A 12052-nucleotide genomic window follows, 5' to 3' on the forward strand; every position below is an offset into this window, starting at 1 on the left:
GATGTCCTTGGGTTAGTTAGGTTAAAGTAGTTCTAAGTCTAGGGGACCGTTATAAAAAAACGACTGTACCCAGGCGTGTACCTCTTCGGCCGAAGCAAATTGATATCCACGGATTTCTTTCTTCAGGACTCCAAAAATACGGAAATCGCATGGGGAGAGATAGCGACGAGTTCACATGTTTCCATTGTCATTTGGACTACTCTGCAGACGTTTCGTTGGGAAGTCCTCATACATCCTCCATACAGTCCCGATCTCTCGCCATGCTATTTCTATGTTTTTGGAGCCCTGAAGAAAGACATCATTGAGCGTCGATTTGCTACGGACAAAGAGCTGCATGCTTGAATACAATAACGCTTCCGCAGGCAGTCGCAAACATTTTTCCATGAAGACGTACGCCGTCTTGTCTCTCAGTGGGATAAATGTATTAACAGTTACAGCGACTACTTTTGAAATAATAAACATTTCACTTACTTTTTCCCATCTGTCTCATTTTCATTTGAATGTCTCTTATAGCTTGTTCTCGTTTCTAATGATCTTGTCTGCGATGGGGCGTTAAATTCTAATCTTCATTCTTTAATTTTCGTTGTATTTGGCGTCTTCCTATTTTGGAATCTCCATTCTATTCAGCAAACGTCTTGTTTAACGATAAACTTTGTGTCAACATTTATGCTTAAATGGGACTGGATAAATATTTCAAAGTCAAAACTTCCGTTATCGATCACCCAGAAGATAATCTGACTGGTTGTATATATTGTTTCCGTAGTAAATACGCAGCTTGTATTGTACATAATATCTGCACTATCAATTATTGACCCTCGGATAACTTAATCTCGGTTTCCTTGCCGGGTTAAGTTTAAATTCTAACTCGAACTTGAACCTCCTCGTTCGTCGTCCTCTTCAGGAGCTATCAAACGAGTGCAGAGGTGATATATCGTATCTAACAGTCAAGCGAATCACGTCGTGGTAAAATCATGGAAAGGTGAACGAATTCACATATACTACCAGAGATAATATCGACTTATTTATTATTTACACTGCTGAAAAAAGTAGTACACCCTTTCAATGATTTCCAATTCACTCAAGATTTATTGTGGCAAAAGTGCGTGTGGAACACATGAAATGGTTACATTTACAGACCAGTAGCACAAGCAGTTCTGGGGTACCAGGTATCGACCCACATCAGTACATGGTGCAGCCTCCACGTGCGGCGATGCAGGCGTTGACACTGTCTTCCAGTCCATCGTACAGATGGCGAGTACTGTCCTGGGATACGCTATGCCACACCTGCCCGACTTATTCACGTACTTGTAACAATTGTTGTAGTTGTGCTGGGAAAGTCCCTGAGCTTCAAGCGCTAATAGAAAGCACAGAAGCTGAAATCGTTATAGGTACAGAAAGCTGGCTAAAGCCTGAAATAAGTTCTGCAGAAATTTTTACGAAGTCTCAGACGGTGTTCAGGAAAGATAGAGTAGGCAGAATTGGTGGTGGAGTGTTTGTGTCTGTCAGTAGTGGTTTATCTTGTAGTGAAGTCGAAGTAGATACTCCGTGCGAATTGGTATTGGTGGAGGTTATACTTAACAGCCGAACTAAGTTAATAATTGCCTCCTTCTACCGACCCCCAGACTCTGATGATATAGTTGCGGAACAGTTCAGAGAAAATTTGAGTCTCGTAACAAATAAATACCCCACTCATACGGTTATAGTTGGTGGAGACTTCAACCTTCCCTCTACATGTTGGCAAAAATACTTGTTCAAAACCGGTGGTAGGCAGAAAACATCTTCCGAAATTGTCCTAAATGCTTTCTCCGAAAATTATTTCGAGCAGTTAGTCCACGAGCCCACGCGAATTGTAAATGGTTGCGAAAACACACTTGACCTCTTAGCCACAAACAATCCAGAGCTGATAGAGAGCATCATGACTGATACAGGGATTAGTGATCACAAGGTCGTTGTAGCTAGGCTCAATACCGTTTCTTCCAAATCCACCAGAAACAAACGCAAAATAATTTTATTTGAAAAAGCGGATAAAGTGTCACTAGAAGCCTTCCTAAGAGACAATCTCCATTCCTTCCGAACTGACTATGCAAATGTAGACTAGTTGTGGCTCAACTTCAAAGATATAGTAGCAACAGCATTTGAGAGATTCATACCTCATAAATTGGTAAGAGATGGTACTGATCCCCCGTGGTACACAAAACAGGTCCGAACTCTGTTGCAGAGGCAACGGAAAAAGCATGCGAAGTTCAGAAGGACGCGAAATCCCTAAGATTGGCTAAAATTTACAGACGCGCGAAATTTGGCTCGGGCTTCAATGCGAGATGCCTTTAATAGGTTCCACAACGAAACATTGTCTCGAAATTTGGTAGAAAATCCAAAGAAATTTTGGTCGTATGTAAACTACACAAGCGGCAAGACGCAGTCAATATCTTCGCTGCGCAGTGTCGATGGTACTGTTACCGACGACTGTGCCGCTAAAGCGGAGTTATTGAACGCAGTTTTCCGAAATTCCTTCACCAGGGAAGATGAATGGAATATTCCAGAATTTGAAACACGAATAGCTGATAGCATGAGTTCCTTAGAAGTAGATACCATAGGGGTTGCGAAGCAACTCAAATCGCTTGATACGGGCAAGTCTTCAGGTCCAGATTGTATACCGATTAGGTTCCTTTCAGATTACGCTGATACAATAGCTCCGTACTTAGCATTCATATACAACCGCTCGCTCACCGATAGATCTGTACCTACAGATTGGAAAATTGCGCAGGTCGCACCAGTGTTTAAGAAGGGTAGTAGGAGTAATCCATCTAACTACAGACCTATATCATTGACGTCGGTTTTCAGTAGGGTTTTGGAGCATATACTGTATTCAAACATTATGAATCACCTCGAACGGAACGATCTATTGATACATAATCAGCATGGTTTCAGAAAACATCGTTCTTGTGCAACGCAGCTAGCTCTTTATTCGCACGAAGTAATGGCCGCTATCGACACGGGATCTCAAGTTGATTCCGTATTTCTAGATTTCCGGAAAGCTTTTGACACCGTTCCTCACAAGCGACTTCTAATCAAGCTGCGGGCCTATGGGGTATCGTCTCAGTTGTGCGGCTGGATTAGTGATTTCCTGTCAGGAAGGTCGCAGTTCGTAGTAATAGACGGCAAATCATCGAGTAAAACTGAAGTGATATCAGATGTTCCCCAGGGAAGCGTCCTGGGACCTCTGCTGTTCCTGATCTATATAAATGACCTGGGTGACAATCTGAGCAGTTCTCTTAGGTTGTTCGCAGATGATGCTGTAATTTACCGTCTAGTAGAGTCATCCGAAGACCAATATCAGTTGCAAAGCGATTTAGAAAAGATTGCTGTATGGTGTGGCAGGTGGCAGTTGACGCTAAATAACGAAAAGTGTGAGATGATCCACATGAGTTCCAAAAGAAACCCGTTGGAATTCGATTACTCGATAAATAGTACAATTCTCAAGGCTGTCAATTCAGCTAAGTACCTGGGTGTTAAAATTACGAACAACTTCAGTTGGAAAGACCATATAGATAATATTGTGGGGAAGGCGAGCCAAAGGTTGTGTTTCATTGGCAGGACACTTAGAAGATTCAACAAGTCCACTAAAGAGACAGCTTACACTTCACTCGTTCGTCCTCTGTTAGAATATTGCTGCGCGGTGTGGGATCTTCACCAGGTGGGATTGACGGAGGACATCGAAAGGGTGCAAAAAAGGGCAGCTCGTTTTGTATTATCACGTAATAGGGGAGAGAGTGTGGCAGATATGATACGCGAGTTGGGATGGAAGTCATTAAAGCAAAGACGTTTTTCGTCGCGGCGAGATCTATTTACGAAATTTCAGTCACTAACTTTCTCCTCCCAATAGCAAAATATTTTGTTGAGCCCAACCTACATAGGTAGGAATGATCATCAAAATAAAATAAGAGAAATCAGAGCTCGAATAGAAAGGTTTAGGTGTTCGTTTTTCCCGCGCGCTGTTCGGGAGTGGAATGGTAGAGAGATAGTATGATTGTGGTTCGACGAACCCTCTGCCAAGCACTTAAATGTGAATTGCAGAGTAGTCATGTAGATGTAGACGGGTCGCAAGAGGCACTTCTCGTCACATCATATCCCACTTGGAGACAAGTCCGGAGATCGTACTTGCCAAGGAAGTTGCTGTACGTCTTGCAGAGGACGCCCAGTTTCACGGGCAGCATGTGGGCGAGCATTATCCTGTTGGAATAACACATCACCTTCCTGTTGCAAGCACGGCAGAAGAACGGGTCTAACAATATTCTGCTGGTGCCGAGTGCTGGCTAGCGTCCCCTGCAGGAACACCAAAGGTATACGAGAGTTGTAACATGGCACCTCGAACCATATGGTCTGCGGGGGCGGGGGCAGTGTGTCTTGAACAAATGTAGTCTACGAGACAGCGCCCTTCGGCACTACTCGTACGTGCAAATGACCATCACCTGCGTGTGAGCAGAATCTGCTTTCATCGCTGAGGACCACGGCGCGCCATTACATCTTCCAAATGAACATCTGAGCCGTGCACGTCGATGCTGTGGCGTGAGTGGAAGACGGGTTGGAGCAGTGCCTGCCCGCAGTCCAACTGCCAACAACCATTTCACTAGAGATCGTGTTGACACGTCTGGGTTCACTATCTCTCCTATCTTCACTGTAGTAGCCGCACGATCTTTCACTGCCGTCGTTAGAATACTACGATCTTGGAGGTTGTCTGTGGTGCACGGACGTCCGGAACCTCGTCTAGATGAGTGAGAATGTTCACGTGATCACTGACACCAGCATCACTGCGCAACTGACGCGGCACGTCCAACTTGTGTGGCAGTTCCCGAAAGGACGGTCCTGCCACTCGGAAGGCCACATTTCAACACCTTTCAAATTCACTCATTTAGCTGTAGGAAGCACGAGTGCGTCCCCTTGGCATAGTTGCCTGTTTGCTTCGCACGTTTGCTCTACACTGAGCCTACCGACTCTCAGCATTCCCTATTAAGGGATGGAGATAGATGGCGGTCTCGCAACTATGCCACTACGCTGTTTGTTGGCGGACGACTCTGAAACCATGAATGGAAATGTCGTGTGGCTAGGGCCTCCTGTCGGGTAGACCGTTCGCCCGGTGCAAGTCTTTCAAGTTGACGCCACTTCGGCGACTTGCGTGTCGATGGGGATGAAACGATGATGATAAGGACAACACAACACCCAGTCCCTCAGCGCAGAAAATCTCCGACACAGCCGGGAATCGAACCCGGGCCGTTAGATATGACATTCCGTCGCGCTGACCACTCAGCCACCAGGGGTGGACACTCTGAAACCACTGTCAATACATTTACTATATCCCAAGTGGCATATGCCGTCAGCGGAACAAAATCCAGGTGTACTATTTTTCTTCAGGCAGTCTATTATTGGCTTCTAGCATACTTGCTAAAAGCGAGCACGCCTCAAAAGCGTTTGCAAACACGGGAAAATAATTGATGGAAAGCTCTCGGGTTTTCTGCCAGGTGGCAGCGTTAAAATACCGCCACCTTTGGAAGAGAGGCATACTCACCATTGTCTCTCGAAGATTATGAGTGTGACACTACAACAGAATACTTGTACCCTGGGAAATTCTACACTCGCACAGGAAAATTATATTTCAATATCTTCATAATGCCATTTTTGGGTGTACATTCTTAAATTAGGCGTCTGATGGAAATTATTACAGAAATACAATTACACTAGGTATAAACAGATAACCTTTTTAATTTAAATTATTTGCTTCGGACCTTTCAAAAAATTAAATGTCCTTCTTTCCCTTTAGATCATTTTATGTCTTCTGGTGCTATGAACCTGGCGAAGGCGTCATATGCACTCCATTTTGTTTCCGCAAGAAATGGTACAGTGCAAAGAGACAGGCAGTGATCAAGTCTCGAGAGCTCCTATAAAAATTCGACTCTGTTTGCGCACGACACTCGCACTGAAAGGAGATGTGATTTACGTCAACAATTGTCATGTCATCACACTGATTTTATGTGAGTATGCGTTGAAAGGTCCATGACTGAGTCGCATTATTACACTGGACGCTATTATTTTCCTTGATTTTCTGGACGCTGCGTATCATGGCTGTGCTGATATGAATGGCATTGTTTTTACCTCCTGTTTTTCTTTTATTCCAATATTATCACGGGAGAACTCCTTGTAATTCGGTTTTCAGAACGCAGAGTGTGTCTTCCGCGCCTAATTGCATCTTTTTCTAGTTGACTTTCTGTTCCATTGTATTTAAAGCCGGTATAATAGTTGATCCACACAAATTCTGGTATTTCATTGTCTTTCCATGCTTGATGCTGCTGATCTGCTGGGCCAGAAATGTTCATATTTGTTCTTTTGTTGCTATTTCTGTAACTGATAGGTTTTGAGATCTGCGTCAGGGGAAATTAGTAGCGCAGTCGACCTCATTAGAAAGTATACAACTGGGCGTACTCCTTTGTAGCCTCGCATAATTTAGCAGTCGCATCGATATACCACAAAGGGTTTAGTGGCTATCCTGGTTAAAGTAGTTTAGTCCCGTCTCTCCGTCTTTCTTGACGACAGCAATCCAGTAAGACAATTTTAGTTTCATCAAACATAAGTATGTATTGTTTGTGACGTGTGTTCGGCAACCACTTGTTGGCACAAATCTCGGTGTTTAATAAGGCGTCGTTTAATATTTGATTTCATCTAAATCATCCAGTAAAAATAGTAAAAGGATAATCTCAGAATGATCATCTGGTGTGTTATTGTGGACTGACACAGCGTCATATGCCAATGGTGGAGACAGAACTGTTAAACTGTAAAATTCCAACGTATTGTAAATAAACTTGACAGTTATTTTAATAACTATTTATCGGAGAAGTTCGCACAACAAACAGAAACAGTCTTCTCCAAGTATCAGCCTCAAAATTATAGCCCTCAGGGGCCTCAGCGGTGTACCTAAATACAACAAATAACGATTACAATGATCCTTTTTGTTTGTTTTCAAACTTGCATGAAAATTAGTTATAAACCTTTAAGTGTCTTCACGATGTTTAGTTTTTATGTTACAACATCTCTCATATTTTTCACATGTTTCATTTGCATCTAATTTTCTAAAAATCACATGTCTTTTTCATTACAAATAGTAATTTCTGCACGTCAAAAATTTGATGTTTTACATAATTATTCTCTATTGGTTTTGTCGCAATATTTCTCCACATTTCTATGACATTTATTTAGTCAGTTTTTTTTATTAACACATTTGTTCCACTAATTAATATCTCCTTTTACGTAAGAACATATAAAAATGTACTCTGTAAACAATGGTTCATACATTGTTAGTTTAGTATTATTGACCACAAAATTTCTGAAATCCAATCAGTTAAATCCAGTTGGTAATTTTCACATCATTAAAGTATATTCATATTTACCGCACACCAATACAAAATGAATGGTTTACTTTGCAAGACAAGACACGGAAAGCAACATACAGTGTTACGAACTTATCGGTATCGTACAGTTCATAACATGCCGGTATCGAACAGTTGATAAATTCCCTAGTGGGTAAGTTAGACCTCAGTCAACACCAAGTATCACTTGCCTTGGAGATCCTAGTTTCGTGATGAGTGGTGCAAACTTCCAGGTGGTGCAATATTTAAACGGCAGCAACAACAGTACAACGTGTACATCACACATATATTACCATGGCTAATACGGCGCAGGAAAACCCTTGGCACTCAAAACAACTTCTAGCAGTCGCGGAATGGATAAATAGAGGTCCTGTGTGGCCTTTAAGGGAATTTTACTCCATTTTTCCTGCAAAATAGTGGCAAGTTCAGGTAACTTTGTGGAGGTGGATAGCGATCATGTACCATTCTCCACGAAGTAGACCACGAAGGCTCAGTAATACTGAGATCTGGCGACTGTGGCCAGGGACGATGCGACAATTCATCCTCGAGCTCACAAAACCAGTCTTGGACGATACGAGCTGTGTGAACAGGCACCCTGTTGTCTTGGGGCATAGTACCACCACTGGAGAACAAACATTATACCTTGGAACGGACCTGATCAGCCAAAATGGTCACATAATGCATGGCAGTAATGCGACGTACAGGAGTAACCACGGGGACCATGGAATTCCACATTATGGCTACCCAAATCATCAGCTAACCTCCGTCATGTTTTCCTCTTGGGACGTAAAGGTTGGAAACAGTGTCAAATACGATTCATCCGACCAAATGACTTTCTTCAATTGCTCCATACCCCTGGCTTTATAGCTTCGGCACCATATTTTCCTGCTATGGTCATTTGCATTACTTACGAGTGGCCGAGCGAGGTGGCGCACTGGTTAGCACACTGGACTCGCATTCGGGAGGATGACGGTTCAGTCCCGTGTCCGGCCATCCTGATTTAGGTTTTCTGTGGTTTCCTTAAATCACTTGAGGCAAATGCCGGTATAGCTCCTTTGACAGGGCACGACCGACTTCCTTCCCTGATCCAATTAGACCGATGACCTCGCTGTTCAGCCTCTTCCCCCAAATCAACCAAACCCAACTTATGAGTGGTTCTGGAATTCCAGCTCGCCATGAAGTCGCAGTTCCCTGCTGATTGAGCTCCCTTCGTGTTATTTTGGTACTGACAGTGTTCGCGAGCGTGACATTCAGTTCCGCAGTGACTTTTGCAGCTGCCGTCCTCTTATTTTTCGTTACAATCCTCTTCAATGACCGTCCGTCAAAATCACTCAACGCACACTTTCGTCCCCGTTGTGACTTAACAGATGATGTTATTCCGATTTCTCCGTATGCCGTGTAAATCTTCGATAAGGTGCCTCTTGAAACACCAGACTCTTCGGCTACCTCGGTTACGGAAAGATCTACCATACGAGCAGGAACAGTTTTGCCACGATCGAATTCATTTAGCTCCGACATAACGCACTCCCAACTATACTGAACACGGTTCTGACCATGAGTGACACTTTCAGCGCACTGATGACACTGCACAGGTAGCATTTGTGGTCAAATACAACAGCGGAACCTGTAGGCTTGGCCAGCAACTGCATTTATATTCAAAAACGCGTTTTTCGCCGTGTTTCAATATTTTTGCTCAACCACTGTATGCCTGTATCTCGGCGATTAATGAAGTTGCGAAAACGTGTTGTCTTGTTGCTTGAGGTACTGGTCGCTAGTTTTCTAGATGAAACATTTATAAAAAACAATCCAGCCACTGTATCTGGTTTTTCCGTCTTACGCTAAATGCTATTAAAGAGTGTTTTTCACCAGACGCTTCTTCCTTTTATTTATAAAGCTAATGCGTGACAAAGTTTTTGACTTCAGCCTCAACTAACAACGAAGAAAGAGATAGTCGACTTAGAAATACACTACTGGCCATTAAAATTGCTACACGACGAAGATGACGTGATGCAGACGCAAAATTTGATCGACAGGAAGAAGATGCTGTGATATGCAAATGATTAGCTTTCCAGACCATTCACACATGGTTGGCGCCGGTGGTGACACCTACAACGTGCTGACATGACGAAAGTTTCCAACCGATTTCTCATATACAAACAGCAGTTGACCGGCGTTGCCTGATGAAATGTTGTTGTGATGCCTCGTGTAAGGAGGAGAAATGCGTACCATCAGGTTTCCGACTTTGATACACGTCGGATTCTAGCCTATCGCCATTGTGGTTTATCGTCTCGCGACATTGCTGCTCGCGTTGGTCGAGATCCAATGACTGTTAGCAGAATATGGAATCGGTGGGTTCAGGAGTGTAATACGGAACGCCGTGCTGGATCCCAACGGCCTCGTATCACTAGCAGTCGAGATGACAGGCATCTTATCTGCATGGCTGTAACGGATCGTGCAGCCACGTCTCGATCCCTGAGTCAACAGATGGGGACGTTTGCAAGACAACAACCATCTGCACGAACAGTTCGACGACGTTTGCAGCAGCATGGACTATCAGCTCGGAGACCATATCTGCGGTTACCCTCGACGCTGCATCACAGACAGGAGCGTCTGCGATGGTGTACTCAACGACGAACCTGGGTGCACGAACGGCAAAACGTCAGTTTTTCGGATGAATCCGGGTTCTGTTTACAGCATCATGATGGTCGCATCCGTGTTTGGCGACATCGCGGTGAACGCACATTGGAAGCGTGTATTCGTCATCGCCATACTGGCGTATCACCCAGCGTGATGGTATGGGGTGCCATTGGTTACACGTCTCGGTCACCTCTTGTTCGCATTGACGGCACTTTGAACAGTGGACGTTACAGTTCAGATGTGTTACGACCCATGGCTCTACCCTTCATTCGATTCCTGCGAAACCCTACATTTCAGCAGGATAATGCACGACCGCATGTTGCAGGTCCTGTACGGGCCTTTCTGGATACAGAAAATGTTCGACTGCTGCTCTGGACAGCACATTCTCCAGATCTCTCACCAACTGAAAATGTCTGATCAATGGTGGCCGAGGAAGTGGCTCGTCCGAATACGCCAGTCACTACTCTTGACGAACTGTGATATCGTGTTGACGCTGCATGGGCAGCTGTACCTGCACACGCCATCCAAGCTCTGTTTGACTCAATGCCCAGGCGTATCAAGGCCGTTATTACCGCCAGAGATGGTTGTTCTGGGTACTGATTTCTCAGGATCTATGCACCCAAATTGCGTGAAAATGTAATCACTTGTCAGTTCTAGTATATTTGTCCAATGAACTGTTTATCATCTGCATTTCTTCTTGGTGTAGCAATTTTAATGGCCAGTAGTGTAACTAACTTATAAATGTTTTGATTTATGTAGTAAACATTCGCCTGCAGCGTCAGGTCATTCTGGTCGCGCGTTGACTTTGCCGGAAGCTGGCGTGGGATGTCGCGTGAGGACAGGCGGAAGTGCTGCTATCTGATGGAGCTCCTAGCCGGCAGAGTAGCCAGAGCTGCCGGACACGGTCGCCACATTACGAGATTGCCTCCGCGCCGCGCCGCGCTGTTTGGCAGAGCCCTAGTGCTGTCAAATGGCGGCCCATTCTTCCTTTTTCGGTAAAGTGGGTGTGGTCGAAGATCGCGTAAGATTGGGCCGAGCTTCTAGGTACTTTAATGTGACGCCATCATGACGTTTCACTTCTGTTCCATGGCATTGGGGTAACTAAAAAAGTGACAGTACAGAACTTTACTTTTGCTTATTTTTACATAGATTATAAAAATTTTAAACTTAAATGTGTCTAGGATGCATGGATTGGTTTAGGTCTATATCTGTGTTACGAAATTTATAGAATAACGCTTCCTCAGCTTAAGTCAAGTTTACTCTGACTGGCAAAAAAAGTGAACCCCCCAAAGACATGGTCGGATGTCGCTGTAACTTAGTCCACGAACACACTGGAGGCTACAGCTGAGTCATCGACATTCCCCTTTGGATGTCAGAAAGACTTATACCGTGTGACCTTACCGACAAGCAGTTCACTCCCCATGGGATCGCGTTAATTAAATTACAAGTGTCGCGCAACTAATAATTAATGAACTACATTTAGAGGTACTTAATATATTTATTAAACAGGATTGGCACTATATACTGAAACACGAGTGCTGTAACTCACAAGATGAAAAAAAGCGGGTTCATCAAACTGCCGAATGAAAAAATGGTCACTATAAAACCAACTTAAACACAAATGCACAAAGACAGGAAATCGTTATCGTCATGAGTATTACCACAGATTACAATGGAATTAAGACATCAATATCGTGGCAAAAATCTGGTAATGAGTCTGGCGTGAATACCTTAAAGTCAGCACAACATTTGGGGAAACAAATAAGTTCACAGAAATCGCACCAGTGACTGCCGATTGTCAACAAATAAGGAAGGAGGGAACTACAGAAAGAATCGTGCATGTTGAGCTCGTGATTGCTAGTATTAGTGTTAGTATTAGTAATGTCATGTTCCGTAGACCATTTTCCCTATTATTTTATCGATATGATGTGGAACAAGTCAGATTACAAGATATATATATATATATATACATACATGAATGAGGTACTTTGTTTTACCAC

General features: G+C 43.7%; 1 protein-coding gene across 1 annotated transcript in view; it reads left to right on the plus strand.

The window, feature by feature from the left end:
• Positions 1 to 12052, plus strand: part of LOC126236133 (acyl-CoA Delta-9 desaturase-like) — a 155773-nt gene that overhangs the window by 37763 nt on the left and 105958 nt on the right. The gene's annotated exons all lie outside the window — the stretch shown is intronic.

The sequence above is a fragment of the Schistocerca nitens genome, chromosome 2 (genome assembly GCF_023898315.1).
Source record: "Schistocerca nitens isolate TAMUIC-IGC-003100 chromosome 2, iqSchNite1.1, whole genome shotgun sequence".
In the NCBI taxonomy this organism is placed as follows: Eukaryota; Metazoa; Arthropoda; class Insecta; order Orthoptera; family Acrididae; genus Schistocerca; species Schistocerca nitens.